General features: G+C 43.8%; 1 pseudogene; it reads left to right on the top strand.

Annotated features, from left to right (window-relative positions):
- Positions 1-15,866: 15,866 nt before the first annotated feature.
- LOC129079113 (interferon omega-2-like) lies at positions 15,867-16,505 on the top strand (annotated as a pseudogene).
- The last annotated feature ends 139 nt before the right edge of the window (positions 16,506-16,644 follow it).

The following is a 16,644-nucleotide window of genomic DNA, read 5'->3' as shown; positions in this document are numbered from 1 at the left end:
TGCCGGATCACGCTTGTACACAGGACTTAGGTCATGGCAAAAGGCCCTTCTTTCTGCCTCAGTCACAGGATTTATTGACTTTGATCGAGCACATCTTTTGTCAGGGTGTTAAGCAACAGCATGTTACAAAATTCAGCTCCTGGGACATCAGTGCCTAAGAGGTGATGGCCCTGATGTTATTTATTTATTGCTAGTGTATTTATTTATTATTTATTTATTCTTTCAACCTTATTATAGTTAAATATTTATATAATGAATGTTTTCCCTTATGTTGTATTACATTTTACAAAACATGTTTACTTTGTTATGTTGTTAAACTTGCATGTTGCTTTAATTATTAAACTCTTATCAAAGGAAACTTCTTGGGCTCTTTTATTCTGAAAATTGAAATCTTTATTTATATTTCTATATACATGAATCTCAGAATAGTACCTGTCCATTAGGTCATACCGAGCAGTTCTATGACTAGTCAGAAAATGCCTATCAAAAGGGAGGTTATCCATAAACTTGAGAGGAGTCCTAGAAAAGGTGGAATATGTTCAGTACTTATGTCTGAGTTGTAACCAATTTATATTCAGTCTACAAGGAGCAGTCTACAAGGAGAAATATCTGAGAGGGGTCATCGAGAACGAAGTAGGAAAGATACGCGGTGTTTATGGGCAGATCCATGCACCCAGTGCTCTTCCTCCCACCCTCTCTGTGGTCCTGCTGTTCTGATTGCGTTCGCTCCCTTTCACTATCCCCTCGCTCCCCCCCACCTTACAGCCCACCCGCACCGGTGCTCTGGTTCCGCTGTGGTTTTGGCTTCGTGGTGTCCAGTAAGGGTACGAAGCCAAAGGGAGAGAGCAAAAGTTGAGTGGAAGCTCTTTGTTCTTCAAAACTGTTGTAGCCAGGTCTGCTTCTCTGAGTGTCCTCATGTATATTTTTGGGCCCTGAGTGGAGGCCATTGTTACAATAATGAAATAGGTGCCGACATAAAGGAATCAGAAGAATTCAGTTTAGTGTGTGTGTTGCGTGAATTTCCCACACAGCAGCAGCAGGGAGAGATACCAACTTGAGAGGATTTTTTGAATCATTGCTTCGGGTCGTCTAGCCATTGCATTTGTTTGCTTTTCTGTATATTGTGTGTAATATTTTAATAAATATTTGTCTTTCATCTTTCTCTTTCTTGCTACTTCTTCTTTTTAGACAAGTTCAGCTGAGGAGAAAAAGTTTGGCAATTCTGGACTCTTCATGAACCTTTCTTTGATTGCCTATCCCCTCTCAGATACAATGACCTTTCTATACGGGGAGCTGGAGACCATACTCTATATATTGGGTTGACCAAAAGGTTCATTCAGTGTTTTTCCATAAGATGGCTCTTGCAGTGCTCAGCTGTCTTTAACTTTATTTCAGTGAATTTTGTTTGATTGTATTGTGACAGCTGTCATATCAGCATGCATTAAAAAGAACACATCAAAATCAGTGAGTTTTTCTGTAGCCATTTTAATATTGAAGATGGAAGAAAATGAGCAACATTTTTCACATAGTGTGCTTTTATATCAAGAAAGGCAACTAATGTCACAGCGAGTGCCGCGGTGTAGTGCGGGGGCTCCTGGATCTCAGGGTTACTGTGTGGAGCCAGCTGAGGAGTGAGCGGGGCTCTGAATCCCACAGAGCCCAGCCCGGGGTTGTCACGGACAAGGCTGGGGGGAAATAAAACACGAGTCATTGCAAACAGTTCACTGTTTGCCAGGAGAGGGGACATGGCTCTTCCCTCGAGGGGAGAAGGTCCCATACCCCCATGTCCAAAGGCTTTTGTTGAGAACCATATGCACAGGCGTGTACAGCAAAGCTCATCAATCAGTGTCAAAAGGCAATGTTTACAGAAAACAGAGAGAGATTATGGATAACAATCGAAGGAACACAAGAGATCTGCCTCAGGTCAGGGTCTGTGAATAATGTAAATCTCCTTCCCAGTTTGAGCTGGTTGTCATAGCTTTTGAGGGATGAACAAAGCATGCTTAGAGGAACTTACTTCTAGGCCTGATTGTCCCCCCGGAACTGCCCGGTCAAGTTTAGGGCTGTACCTGCCTTTAATACTGTTTCAAGCCTGAACCAGGCGGGCAGGGCAGGCAGCCCAGAGATAAGGAGACTTCTTTCGGATGGAATGAGGACTCTGGCCACGTCCAAGCCGAGCCGAGGGGTTGCGGGCCTTTTTACTCTTTCTCCGTGTCCCCCAAGACCTTGACCTGATGCCCATGTTGGCCGCTGTCTGTCTTAGGTCATCTCTCCTCGCGAGAGAACTTACCAGTCATCAACAACCGACCATCGCAGGGTCGAGCAGGGTGATGTGAAGGGGGCAGGTTTCATCTCTGCAGTGGCCCGTTTTCCCAAGGCCTCCTTGGTTACGTCCAGCCTTGGGGCCCTCTCGCCCGTTGGTGGGGCTACAGCCCCTGAACCTGATGCGCCGTTTCCCAACAAACTAAAATACAAAAAGATTTGTGCAGTGTATGGAGAAGCTGCTGTGACTCATTCAACGTGTCAAAAGTGGTTTGCACAGTTTCCTGCTGGATTTTTCCTCACTGAACAATGCTCCAAGATTGCATAGACCAGTTGAAGTTGATAGCGATCAAACTGAGACATTAGCTGAGAACCATCAACATTATACTATGCAGGAGATAGCCGACATACTCAAAATATCCAAATCAAGCACTGAAAATCATTTGCACCAGCTTGGTTATGTCAATTGCTTTGAAGTATGGGTCCACATAGGTTAAGCAACACAACAACAACAACAACAACAACAACAAAACTTCTTGACCATATTTTGGCATGCAATTCTCTACTTAAATGGAACTAAACCTTTCTGTTTTTAAAACATATGTGATGGGTGATGAAAAGTGAATATTTTACATCAATGTGGAACTAAAGAGATTGTGGGGCAAGCAAAATGAACCACCACCAACCACACCAAAGGCCGATCTGTTGTACTAAGTTATATATTGTTTTTTATACATATATACACGCATATAGAGTATATATATTATATATATGTACTAGGATATATTGTTCTAAGTGCCTTGAATTTACATGTCTGTCCCTACGTCTTCACATGCAGCTCATTTCTCCACTCCCTATAATGTGCCTTCCGCCTCCCTCTTCTCCTGTTCTGCTCAGGCAAAGTTTACAGTAAGTCCCATCCGACTCAGCTCAGAGATCACCGTCAGAGGGCCGTGGCAAACATTTCAGAATCATCTGACATCGACCACATCCTCCATTTAAAGCTGACCTTCCCCAGGCTTCTATGTCATCACCATCTTCTGTTTTTCTGCTCCTCTGCCTTCTCTCCTCTGTTGACCACCCCTTCCCATCTTTGGGAACCTCGATGTTCCTCGACAGTCTAAGCTGGGCTCCGCACTTCATGCTCTCTGCACACACAGTCTCAGCCTCCCAAAGAGTTCTCAGTGGGATCTCTGTGATTATGACTTGCACATGTTTGTATTTACTCAGCCTTATCTCCAAATATGAAACCTGTATTTTAACCTGCTACCCTAGAATACTGGCTCTTTACATGGCCAAAACGGACCTTCGTGCATTTACCGGTTAGCTCCTAAAGATCCTTGGGTTGTCAGCTGACCAGTTGCTGGCTCTGGAAGCTTCCCCTGACCCATACAAGACTTACGCGCTCTGAAGGGCGCCTGCTGATATCACGTGCATTAGCTCTGCTTTAATGGATGCTCAATTACCATAACCCCGCCAGGCCAGATGAGGCTCCGCGGCCGCAGGCAATGGATGTAGTTTTTGGCCTTGCATCCGGCACCCACCCCAAAACCCACAAATAGAAGATACACACACTACTTACTTGTAGAAATTTAAATTCTAAGATGCTATATTTCACTTTAGGTTCTTACTCATGCAATTGCTGAAATTGAAACCACAACCAGCAGACACGATTCTCCAGGAAGCAGGAGAAATACTGAATAGCTGTAACCTGTCCTCGTGTTTTATGCCTGCCCTTCAGAGCCGTGGAAAGGGTCCTGCTGGGTTACTTAATCTTTAAGCCCTGTTTTCTCTGCCAGGGCACCCCAGGAAAGAAATTAACATCTTTGTTATACTTACCAATGTATTCATGTAACGGGGCACATCCAGGGCCCCCTCCTCCAAAGGGTATTTGTGACGGGGCCCGGAGATTGGGGTGTCCAAGAAAAATATATTCTGCCCACCCCAGGGCGGGGCCGCCATGGGGGATGGGAGCCTTGAGCAGGGCCATTGAGAGTCATTTTGCCTGTCAGTAACGGGCTAGCTTCACTCCTCATATGCAAAAAGGGTTATTTTGCGTATCACCAAAGCTAATCAGGAAGGTTTAAAAGACTTAATGCAGAACGTAACTGGGAGAGGAAAGAGGAGGGACTGGGGCCCACGGGAGAGACAAAGGGACACAGACTCTGGGGAACAGTGTGAAGACCACGTGGGAAGAAAGAGGGGAGAAAGGACTCTTGCTAGTGGGCCATGAGAGGGTGCCACATGGTTATGGATTAAGAGCTGGAGATCGCGGCGACGCAGCAGATGGTGCTGAGAACCGCCAGAGGCCTGCCTGGCCGAGCCCCGGACTTCTGTTCTTTTTCTTCTGAAGGACGGTACCCTTGACAGGCCTGACTGGCCTAACTGGGCAAAGCGGGGAAGGCAGGTCGGGGTGTGTGCTAGTGATTGCTTTAAAGGGATTTTGAAGTTCAAGGGCGACATTTAGCCATTAATCAAACCTGTGTAACCTTTCAATAAATAGTTCCTTTCCTTTTCACCAAACTCTGCCATTCAGAGCCATAATTCCAAGGGCGGCGGGCAAAGGACCTACAACCGAGGGACCCCGGGGAAGGGGGGTGTCATTGTTTTGGTCATAGCATCTGGGCACGAACCCCCGATGGGTCCATTGGTTCGGTAACATTCACAAAAACAAGTAAACTACTCAGAGCAGAGATACTTCAAAATATTTGAAGAATCAATGAAGTGAAAAAACCATTATTGTTCCCTTTGAATTTGAGTGAAGATTAAAAACTTAAGGGTATACTCTATGTCATTAAGAGGATGAGAAGGATCTCACACTTAATATATAGATTTTGCTCACCCCAAACAAATGAAACCAGAACCCAAAGTGGAATGTAAAAAATATTAAGAATGGATTTTGTAAATACAACTATCACAGAGATGATAAATTCTAATTACTATCAATTGAGAATGCATTTTTTTCTTGATACAATGGAGAGTCCTCTTTTAATTGAGATATAAAGTGCCAAAATGACTCAATGCATTTTACAACTGGAGTAGAAAAAAATGTCTTTGGATTGTGTGGATAATCTACAAGCTTGAGGCTTGTAAGTAGATAAGACATAAGCGGGTAACACCGAACCCTGGAGGTTGGGACTCAGTCTCCTTTCCAGCTCCCTGGGTTTGCTGTGAACTTGACGATACAGAGAAATCCCTCATTAATTTTCATTTCCCACCTTCCCGGAGGGTAATGTGACGGGCACAGCAGCTGGAGGCTGCCTCTTTCAGAGAGAGACTGGTGCTTCGCAAATGCGTGCTCACAGCCTGGCTGGGGACCTCATGGCCCAGGAAAAGGGTCTTTTCCTCTTGTGCCTCCTGCACCCAACCGGTCTCCGGATCCTCCAGCAGCTGATCGAATCCAGTGAGCACCTTCAGCTGTTTGGGCTGAAGAGGCTGAAGGTCTCCTGGATCATCACATGGAGGAGGAGAGGGCCCGCGGTTTCAGGTCCCGGCTGCCGTCCTGCTGCCTCGGGAGGCACCTGAAAATGTTCTCGTCCCTATGGTAGGAAAACTAGGCAGATTGTCCCCTCCTGCGGCAGAGCTGTGAGGGTCTCCTGCTTTGCCAGGCCACGGCTCTGGACCAGGTCACAGCTAAGTGTACAGACAGAGCTGGAGAACATGAGTCTCAGTGTCATCAGCGAAGAGGCCGGCGGGCCCCGGGTGAGGTTGGTGATGCCGCCGCCTGGCTCTGGGAGCCTTCACCCAGCTGCCCTGAGCACTGTCTTGCAAGTGAGATTCTTAAATCAGCTGCGATGATCATTTTCTGAACTCCCCCCTGTTGTGTTCCCATGTCCTTTTTCCCCAACCTCTTGTCTGTCCAAGGCCCTCCTAAAATGTCATAACTTCAGCACTTCTTTTGTATCATTACAATGGGAAATGATAGAAATCTCAATCCAAGAGGATGTATTCACCTAAATGAGATGCAATGGTGAAATGAAAACATGAGTCTCAATCATTCTGTCTCTTTTCGACTCTGGTAAGAGGAGTTAGGGGTTTGACCTGGGACTCCGTTTTAACACTTCTTAAGTTGCACTGAGATAAAAGTTGCCTCCCCTCTCCGCATTTTCCTTTTAGGGGCTCATGCACTCGATTGGAATTCTCCCTTTCTTCATGGGAGCCACAGCTCATGTTTCTGACACATGCAGATAATAGCTGCATTACACTGAACACCAAGGGTTACTTCACACATTTCTCTGCATTCCATCCCCCAAGGTGTGCTGACTGCATGTATGTGGCAGGCAATTTGCTTAAATGGGGATGCAGGGAAGGTAAGACAGGGGTGGTTACTGTCCTTCAGGGGGCAGGGAAGGCACAGACTAAGGCATTTTCAGGATTAACAAAGCCCCAGCAGCCTCAGGACAGCTAGGAGCAAAGAGTTAGGAGGATGAAGGGGAGGAGCTGGAAGGCTACCGGAAAGATTCACCTCCCGACAAAAGTCTGTCTGTGGCTTCTGAATTTCAATGACTTCAGATTTTCAATCCCTCTTTCAGAAAGTGAGTGAACTTTAATAGCGGTCACACAGGAAAACGTAAAGATAAATAAGAGTTGCAAATCACAGGCTGAGAATCTGAACAGACAGAACGATAGCTGCCTCTTGTGTTAATGTGACGAACAATAATCTGTATGACCCAAGCCCAGCCATGCCAAGGGAAGCTTGACTGCAGCTTCTCTCACACTCTCGGTGAGTCCTCATGACTTCCACCAGGAAATGGAAACTCTGGGAGAGGAAGAAGAAGAAGAAGAAGAGGAAGAAGAAGAAGTAGAAGAAGAAGAAGAAGGAGGAGGAGGAGGAGGAGGAGGAGGAGGAGGAGGAGAAGAAGAAGAAGAAAGGAGGGAAGATCGTGATGGAAAATGAGACACTCATAGACTTTCAGCCATTGGCGATAACAACACTCACTCAAAAGCTATTTCCTGGGCTAGTGGTAAGGTAGAGTTCTTCCCGCAAGCACAGAATTCAAGAAGGCATCCAATTTCAGCGATCAAGATAAATCATACTTTCCTGCATTAGGAAAAAATGAATATGATGCCAAAACATCCATGATGACCAGAGTATCAAAATGACCTTCCATTTGCAAGTCCCTGAGAGGCTTAGAAAGGATGAGGGCACCATGCAAAGATAATTTTGGCTAATTCGCTCAGTCTGCAAAGTTCCCACCAAAGAAGTTGAAAAGATCTGACCTGCTAGATGTCCCCAGCTGCTTGTACAGAACTTCATACACAGCGCTAATTTTTATTTTTAACAGTATAGTCAAGGAGGAGTCCAATGAAGACGTTTCAGTGATGGGAAGTTACAGAAAAATTACTCAAGAGAATCACCAAGTCATGAGAAAGTGTGCGATACAGCAGTACTCTCCAGTGAACACTCGTAATCTTGAAATTACTAATGTGTTTGCTTCTTTCAAACCATGAAAGTAACATTGTATTTAATTCCTGTTTTGGTATAAATAAGCTAGTTTATAAATTTCCTACATGCTGTTTTAACAGTCTGACGTCAAAAATTAAAAATTGTAAATTTTTACATTGATATTTATTTAATATTAAACATGTAAAGTGTTTAATAAAATGACGTCTTAAAGTTAAAAACATTTTTTACATTTTACATTTGACATTTATATGTAATATTAAAATATTTTAACATTTTGAAAAGTGGAAGAAAATGCTGTTTTAATATTCCCTCTTTTCAGTTTTCCTATGGCTTACTCCACCGGTCTGTAACGTTGTAACCTTGAAAAATCACCATAAAAGTCAGAAAGCCTGCACCGGCGCCCCTTTCAGGGCCCTGACCCCCTGATGGCCGCGTCCCACTCACTTCCACAGCGTCCCCCGCAGGGTGCAGTCGCGGCCTGTCGTTTCCGCGATCGAGTCTCAGAACCTGCACACATCTCGGTTAGAAACTCTCCGGAATCTGTAAACACGACCACTCTCCGTTTCCCGCCCTCGAGTCTGTCATCAAACGCATTCTTTGTTAAAAAAAGAAAAGAAAAGAAAAGAAAGAAAGAAAGAAAGAAAGAGGAAAAGGAAAAAAGAAAAAGAAATGGCCTCGCTAGCGTGTCAGAGCGAAAGTAAAACACAGAACTCGGGGGAAAGTGCAGAAAAGGCGAGGTTCTGTGCCAGGTACCTGAGAAAAATGTCCCCGGTGAGGCCCAGCTAGAGCTCCGCCTTCAGCTGTCAGGGCCCCGGAAAGGAAGGTTTTGTGCTCACTGTTAAAGCGGCACAAAGTCGCTCGGTGGCGGCGCGCTGTTTCTGCGCTGCGACCCAGCCCTCTGAAAACTCTGGCTGCCAAGTCTGCCTTTTCCAAACCCGAGTCTCAAAGAGCCACCTGCGCTCCCTCGTGTGGCCAGCTGGAGAATCGCGCTCTCCAGGGAACCGACGGCGAAACTTGGCGCTATTGTGCGCGCGTTGCCCCTTGGCGGCCTTCGGTTGAATCCCTGGAATTCTCAATGGTCCAGATCTATTGGTGGCTAGTGGCGGGAGCGCTGCTCTGCGCCATGCCTGCTTGCTCTCTTGGCGGGGACCTCCTTTGATCCCTTGCCCAGGCAGCGGTAAACTCTTTGCTCTTTTGGGACAGTTGAACACTATCCCGCCTCAGTCACGCCTGCACGACAGAAACGACTTCAAATTTCCCTCACAGAGAGGGACTATCACCCAAATGCAGAGGACACAACGCAGCTGTTTCCGCCATCGGATGCTCCAGCAGATCTCGGAACTCTTCACAACAGGACACGGCCTTGGGGCGGGGAACCGCACCCTCCTCCTTCAACTTGCTCTCTAGCGTCATCACAGCCTAGCACACATGGATCGGACAGAAGGAGAAAGTCTGGCGTGTCCCTCTTTAGCACACCTTGTCCGGAAGGACTTCCAAGGAGTCCATAACAATCTGAAAGAAAGAAGTATGGCTCCTGTGCCTGGGAGTGTGTCAGAGTCGAAACTGGAGTGTGCCTTCTCCTCACATAACAATCCTCAGGGAAAAGTCAGCAAATGAGGAAGAAATTCATGCTCCTGACTCTTTCTCTCCCGTTGTATTGTTTGCTGAGCCCCCCAAAATCTCCATTCACAGTTTTGCACCAGCTGAGAAATACCTGAAACCATAATCATGGGGTTATTAGAAAAATATGTCGTACATCATGAATTTACAAAATTGTGTTTAGGGAGATGAACACGATCTACTCTCATAAATAAATAATGACATAATTATTTTATCTGTTTAAATTTGGGCTGGAGGCGAGACATAGAGGATGCAGAGAATATTCGCTGTTTCCGAAGTGTAACGTTCAATTTTTTAATGGAAATGTTCTTCAGGATTGTATTTTTTAAAGACATTTGCTAGTTAATGCTAGTTTTTCTGGTAAACATAGAACTATTTATACTATGATCACTATAGTACTTTAAAGTTTTTTTGCATAAGAGCACAAGGCAAGCATTTCTCATCAGATGACTCCTTTTTGGCTCTTCTGCAGACAGTGACTGAGGTTATAGGAGGCTTCAATTTTGTGACTCTGCCACGTTCCACACGTGAGGCCAAATTTGTGTGAAGTACTTGAGTCTATTCCACTCAGATGCAAAAGAAAAAACTATGGTAGATCACATGGGATGTTTCAAAACCAGGAATGTTTACATTGCATTATCACTTGTGCTCTCATTAGTTGGTCTGAATTTAACCTCCTGGGATGCCTTGAGTTCAAAGAAGCTGGGAAATAGACTCTAAGCTGGTGATCAATGGAACAGGAGACAATTTTAGTAAATATGACCAATCTTCATCCTTACCCTACATGCATTAAAAATTTTTTGGTGAAAAACAAATAACCAATGTGTTTTCTGCAAGCACGTTATCATAAACAACAAAAGCAACAAATGAAAGTCTGACTGCAGAAGTTATGCAATCATAATTCCCCTGGGCAGGGGAGATGACAGGAATGTCACTGGTTGGAGTTCACAGCACCACTGACTCTTAGAAAGAAGCATTCATGCTGATTCCCAGAGGAACAGGCTCAGGTTGAAAATGGCCACAAACGTTCAGCTGAGGTCTCCAAACACGTTGCAAGGCTCAAGTTGTGTCCTGATCGCCTGAGGGAGACAAGGAAAATTTTGATCGGGTTGCTCCTCCAAGGAGCGCCTTGAGGACCACTGAGAGAAGAGTGGAGAGTGAGTCTTCCACTTAGGAGCAGGCCCATGACTCTCCTTCTGATATTATAAATATTGAAAATACATACCTGAAGAAAATATGCCTGGAACCAAACAGTTGGTTAAAATTCCACTTCACACACTATTCGGTTATAACTTTTCTTGCACGCAAGGTTGAGTAAATGATTTTTCTCTCCTTCAGTATTTCACAAAATCCCGGGAGGTGTTCCTAAAAGAAAAGTGGCCAGGTCATATCTTAGTCCATTTGCACTACTTTAACAAAGTAGCATGGACTAAGTAGCTCATAAAGAACAACAATTTTTTGCTCACAGTTCTAGAAGCTGAAGTTCAAATCAGGGCGTCTTCAAGGTTGGGTTCTGCTGAGATCCTGCGCCTTGGCGCGCACTGCTGACTTCTCCCTGGGGCCTCACAGGGCAGCATCGTGAGGGATCTACTCAGGCCTCTTGTATGAGGGCACTTACTCCATTAAAGAGGACGTTATCACCCTCCTGCCCCAGGTATTTCCCCAAGGCCCCACCATCCTCTGCCTTTGCTTTGGGGGTTGGGACCTCAGCATATGAATTTTCTGGGGACATAAACATTCAGTCAGTGGCAGGGAATTAAAGTCTACAGGCCTGGCATCTAGAAGAGAGAATGTAGCCATGTTTAGAAAAGAAAGAAAAGTGAACGTGATAGGAGGCAAAACAGCAGTCGAAGGACTCAGGGTCCAAACTCTTGCCCACTGACCTGAAGTAGTGCTTCCACCATTACATGCCAAATGCTGGAAATCCAACTGACACGGTGTGACGATCCCCCAGAAATAGGATCATACGATTGTTCATCATTGTTCTGAGGGGTCCCCAAAGAGCTCAGCATAATGGTAGGTCATTGTCCCTTCAATAAAGATCCACCAAAAACTAATGTCGTAAATTGTCTGATTGCTGTCAGCTGTGTGAATCAGGGAGCGCTTGAGTTTAGATTTATGGTTCTGTATATGGCAGCAGGCTGCTTACCTTTCTCTCATGACAGAGCAGAGAGCAATTTCCTTTATCATACAAAAACAAGTGTCTAAATATAAATGAGTAAAGAAATTGCATTAAAAAATTAAAACAAAAGACTTTTTCCTGAAAGTTTGAGCCAAAAAGGTGGGTGCCCAGTAAACACAGGAGCGTATTACCCCTGGCCAAATATGAGAATTCAGTCCTTCATCAAAATATATAACTACTACTGACAATCTAAAGATTCCTGGAATTATTGGCTTTTTAAATTAAGTTAGTTATGTGATTCTGACACGGGTTTATAACATATTTCATTTTCTGGTAGAGCGGAATATGATAAAGAATTTTTAATATGACACTTCAGCCATTTCCCCTAATGTTATGAATATCACAGTTGCACGTGAGTCCCAAGATAACCAAATTACCATGGACACAAAGACTGACACCTTCCTTCAAAATCAAAAGTGAGAAGCTGGATTATGCAATCTCTTTCTCAATACTGAAGGTTAATAAAATGCTCAAAATGAGTGGAGACTATAAAATGAACATTGGAAACTCACAGAGCAAGAGAACTTTGCCTGTACAAGAGCATAAAGAGATTTAACAGTTACGGCAGAAATGCAGAATACAAAAAACACAAAAGCAATCATCCAAAACTCACCATGAAGAATTTTCCATTGACATTCCATTCTGCCTGAACGCATGTGTGATGTTGAGCAACTCACTGTATCTTTCTAAGCCCTAATTTTTTCCCCCCCAAATCAAGTAAGTTCAAAATAGTTGTGTTTTTTGTGACTATTCAGGGACCTCATGTATTTCAAGGCACTTAGCATCATATCGTCCATGGAACTGAACTTAAAATATGGTCGTTACTTCCCTGTTTTTCTTGAGACTGCTGTATGTGAGGATATGATTTGTCTCCTTCTATAAAGTTCTTAGGACCAGTGTCCTACCTTTCAATAACCGACCTCCAGAGGAGGCAGCCAGAAAAAGAGAATTCTGTCATGAATTTTAGAGAAGGTTGAAAATTGTCGTTCCTCATTCAAAGCAGTATCTTGTATTTTAATGATGAAATGGTGGCTTGTATTAGTATCAGGGAGGCGGGAGTAAACAACCAGATAAAAGGCAGAAGCACATGATAGTTAACGATTCTGGCACCTGCACATTCCCTCCCTCCCTCTCGGCGTTGAGGAGTTCCCATGCCCGTATCACGCAGGTTTCCCTCCTCTCCAGGTAGCAACCCCCAGAGCACACATGTCATTCGCTCTCTTTCCCTCTCCACCCAATCACACGACTGCTTTCTGCTCAGTCGTGGTTTCAGTCTCAAGGTTTCCCTAAAGAGCAGAACACCACAAGTAGAAAGCAAAAGTTAAATAACATTTCCAGGTTTTGCAGAAACACCTGCAAGAGACGCTTTCCTTAACGTCTGTTGACTATGACGTAATAGAACCTGTAGCTAACAGGAAACAGAAAGCAAGATGCAGAGTGTGGGTGGGCCAAGGGAACTCCCCTCAGGGAAGACAGCCCCCTGGTGGCCAAGTGCAACAACGGCAGCCACTAAGAGGAGGGCAGGCTTCTGCTCTGCACGGAAGTCCTACCACTTCCCTGGGATGTCCCTTCATGCAACAAAAAGGCTACTTGGTGGCAACAATAGATCCTAAGGTCGTCACGAGCCTGTTTCCTTACCCTCTGCATTACAAGGAGAAAGAACGTCCAGCTTCATGCAGGCCTTGAACTCTTTGGGACTGGGCAGTGACAGGGAGAGAGGAAGATGTGTTCTCTGCCCACACCTCCCGTGCGGCCCGGAGCCTCCCTGTGCATTACCCCGTCCACATACTACGCGACTCTGGGGGGCAGGTGGAGCTGCCAGACCAGGAGTGGAACTCAGTGGTGGTAACCAGGAAAATCTCATTAGTCATTAATTAAACAACTCTCAATAGTACGATTTTAGTTTCACAGACTTATTCCTAATATCAGACATCAACTATTATTAAACAGAAGGATAGTCATAGTGTCACATTGAATAGCAATCTTGACGTGTCTTTCACGCAGTAAGAAAACTCTGCCTAGCTGCCAGAAGAATATTCATATAAGCTAAAGGATGTGGATGAATGGTATCATGGTCACCTGAGAACTTGTGACATTTTATTAATTCAAGTGTATCGATCTTCATATAATTTAAAGGAAATTTATGTGGTCAACACAATATTTTCATAGTGGTGTTTCACCAGGACGTATGTATGAACCACTAAGGTGGCAGAGCGGGCCTGCAAATGTGGAGGTGTCTTGCATTTCCTCCTACGCAATATACTCAACATTCAGATTTGTTGTTCTTCAACTTGGGGTTGATTAGGCCTTTAGTGTAATTTCAACAGATTTCTGTGCTTTGCTGTCTTTCCCTACCATCTGCCAGAAGGGAAGATAGAAAAATTTAGGAAACGGACAATTCTTGGAAACACTTGTTGTCCCTGATTGTATTAGTCAGCATTGTCCTAAAACAGAGCCAAGAGGCCGGAGACCCTAGAGGGAATTGCATTGTAAGTCCATAGGCAGTCTGTTGGAAGAATTTCTTATTATCCTGGGAGGTTCAGCTAACAGGATGAAACCCACCCACTCAAAGTCCACCAACTTAAAAATTAAATGCCTATCATCTCTTGTTAAACTTACCTTCACAGAAACATCTAGAATTATGTTTATTCAAATATTGTGTGCCATGGACTAGCTATGTTGACACGTAAAATGAACAATCATACTATTCCTCCCTCATTGATGCCCTGATACATTTCAAATAATATTCCTCTTCCATTCTTTGATGGATTCTTACATATTTTATATATTTTACTTAGTTTTCCTTATTTTGTTGGCTTGTGGGTAAGAAAATCCTTAGTCTGGTTCCATTCAGCCATCTTGCCTGGGAAGTCTCTATAGCCATGTCCTGCTTTAAATGAAGAAGTTAGGAATTTGTATATATTTGAAAATAACCAGCATTTCATTTGTAGGTTAGCTATTTCTTTTGAACTTGCAATGTTACTCTGAGCCTCCTCTCTCCTTTTTAAAATTCTAATCTTACTGTCAATATCCCATTCCATGAAGATTTATTATGGCCTGCAGTATGAAATAAAATTGTACATGGATTTCTACTTAGATCGCTAACTTTCCAGAACTGTTTAATAAAAACTTCTTTTCACCACATTAATATCAGATATATCTTTTATTTTAAATCTAATCAGTGCAGAGAATACAATTTCAGAGATTATGAGCTTCGATAGTTTGTTTCCTAATTTCTCCTTTTATCACACTGTATTTAGTATCATTACTATACTCTCCCTTCATTTTCTACATGAGATAGATAATTCAAGAATTATTTTGTTCTTTATCATTATTTGCACTCTTTCTGATTAAATTGATATTTCATCTACACTACAGACAGCATCAATTTCAGGAAAATCACAGGCTTTTTGGGATTCACAGATAGCTAAATTGCATAGAGTATTAAGTAGCCTGGGACAATTCCTTCATAAGGTTGAAAAATGAACCTGAATCAAGGAATTTATTTCCCACGCAACCAAAGTAAAGGATAGGTAAAAGTCAGCAAAACAAAACAAAAACAAGAGCATGCAACATCAAAAAAGAAGACAAGGGAATTTAATTTTGGGATTAAAGCATATTTTAAAACTTAATAGAATTCTAACATACAAACTGTTTCAATTGCCTGTTTTACAAGTCTGCCCTAGTTGCTCCAATGAGGTATAACCCCATGGACCTGCATGAAGGGGTCTAGAAGGAAGAGAAACATCCCAGAAACTCATTCGCTAAAAGCCTCAGCCTCTCCTGCGAATGCAACTATAAACAAAACTTAGCCCTTGCTTATAAAGACCTCATTTGCCATACATGGTCTGGTGAGTGCCTAACAAATCCACAAATCCACAGGGGGCTGAGGGAGCCTTGCTCTCTATGTAAAGTAAAGAGGGAACAAATGCTGCCTAGATTCAAGGCCAAATTTTGTTTCTAACATAGAGAAGAGCAACATTTATATGACAAAAAAAATGTATGTAGGTTCATGTATGTGAGTACAAACATCAGCTCTTGAACATCTCCCATCTTGAACAATTCGGTTCTCATCCAAGTTTTTCATGGAAGAAATGTCTCAATTGCAGAATAGAACGTCGGTTTTTGACCCAACAACCCTCTCATGCTGACACTATTTACACACCTACATACACTTCTAACTTTAGGACAGTATCATTTGTCATTTGACTGATAGGTATCCATTTGGATTAACACATCTGAAGTTAATGGGAAGAATGAAATTGCAAAATTAATAGTGTAGATTAATGACATCATCTCAGACCACATGGAGAACTCACAAAGGAAAACAAACAAGGAAGTAAAAGTATAAAGAAATGTTTAGATAATGAAAATTGTGTTCCCTGTTTAATGGCCATGTTTAGAAAGAAGGTCATCAGAGAACATAGGGTATTGTTGTTCTCCCTGAGATCTTACCATAGGCCAGCATTCTCCTCATTGCCCACGGCCCTCCTGCTTTCTCTACTCACAGCCCTGGTTGGTGAACAGCTATTGCCCTGGTGGATATCTGGGCTGCAACCTACCTTAGAACCATGACCTGCTCAGCAGGGGCAACTTGGTGATTCTGGGCCAAACGAGGAGAATCTCCCCTTCCTTCTGTCCAAGGGACAGAAAAGACCTCAGATTCTCCCAGGCGATGGTAAATGGCAGCCAGGTGCAGAAGGCCCAGCCCATGGCCGTCCTCCACGAGATGCTCCAGCACATCGCTGACCTCTCGCTCACAGAGCACGCCTCCGCTGCCTGGGACACGACCCTGCTGAACCAGCTGCGCATGGGACTCCGTCGGCAGCTGGCAGACCTGGAGCCCTGTTTGGAGCAGGAGACGGAAGAGGAAGGAGCTGCCTTGCTAACCTAGGGACCTATCCCGGCTGTGAGGAGGTACTTGCAGGGCTTTTGTCTCTACCTGAAAGAGAAGAAGTACAGTGACTGTGCCTGGGAGGTTGTCCAAGTGGAAATCATGAGATTCTTGTCTTTACTAATAACCTTGCAAGAAAGGTTAAGAAATAAGGATGGGACCTGGGGTGACCTTGATATAATGCACATATGACTTAGGTCATGTCAAAAAGCTTTTATTTAAGCTCTAGTCCAAGAATTCATTGACTTTAACTCAGCAAATCATTTGTCAGTACTGTTG

This window comes from Pteronotus mesoamericanus, unplaced genomic scaffold (genome assembly GCF_021234165.1).
Source record: "Pteronotus mesoamericanus isolate MK-2021 breed Mesoamerican mustached bat unplaced genomic scaffold, CSHL_Meso_final contig_774, whole genome shotgun sequence".
Taxonomy (NCBI): Eukaryota; Metazoa; Chordata; class Mammalia; order Chiroptera; family Mormoopidae; genus Pteronotus; species Pteronotus mesoamericanus.
This window is presented reverse-complemented; position numbering and strand designations above follow the sequence as displayed.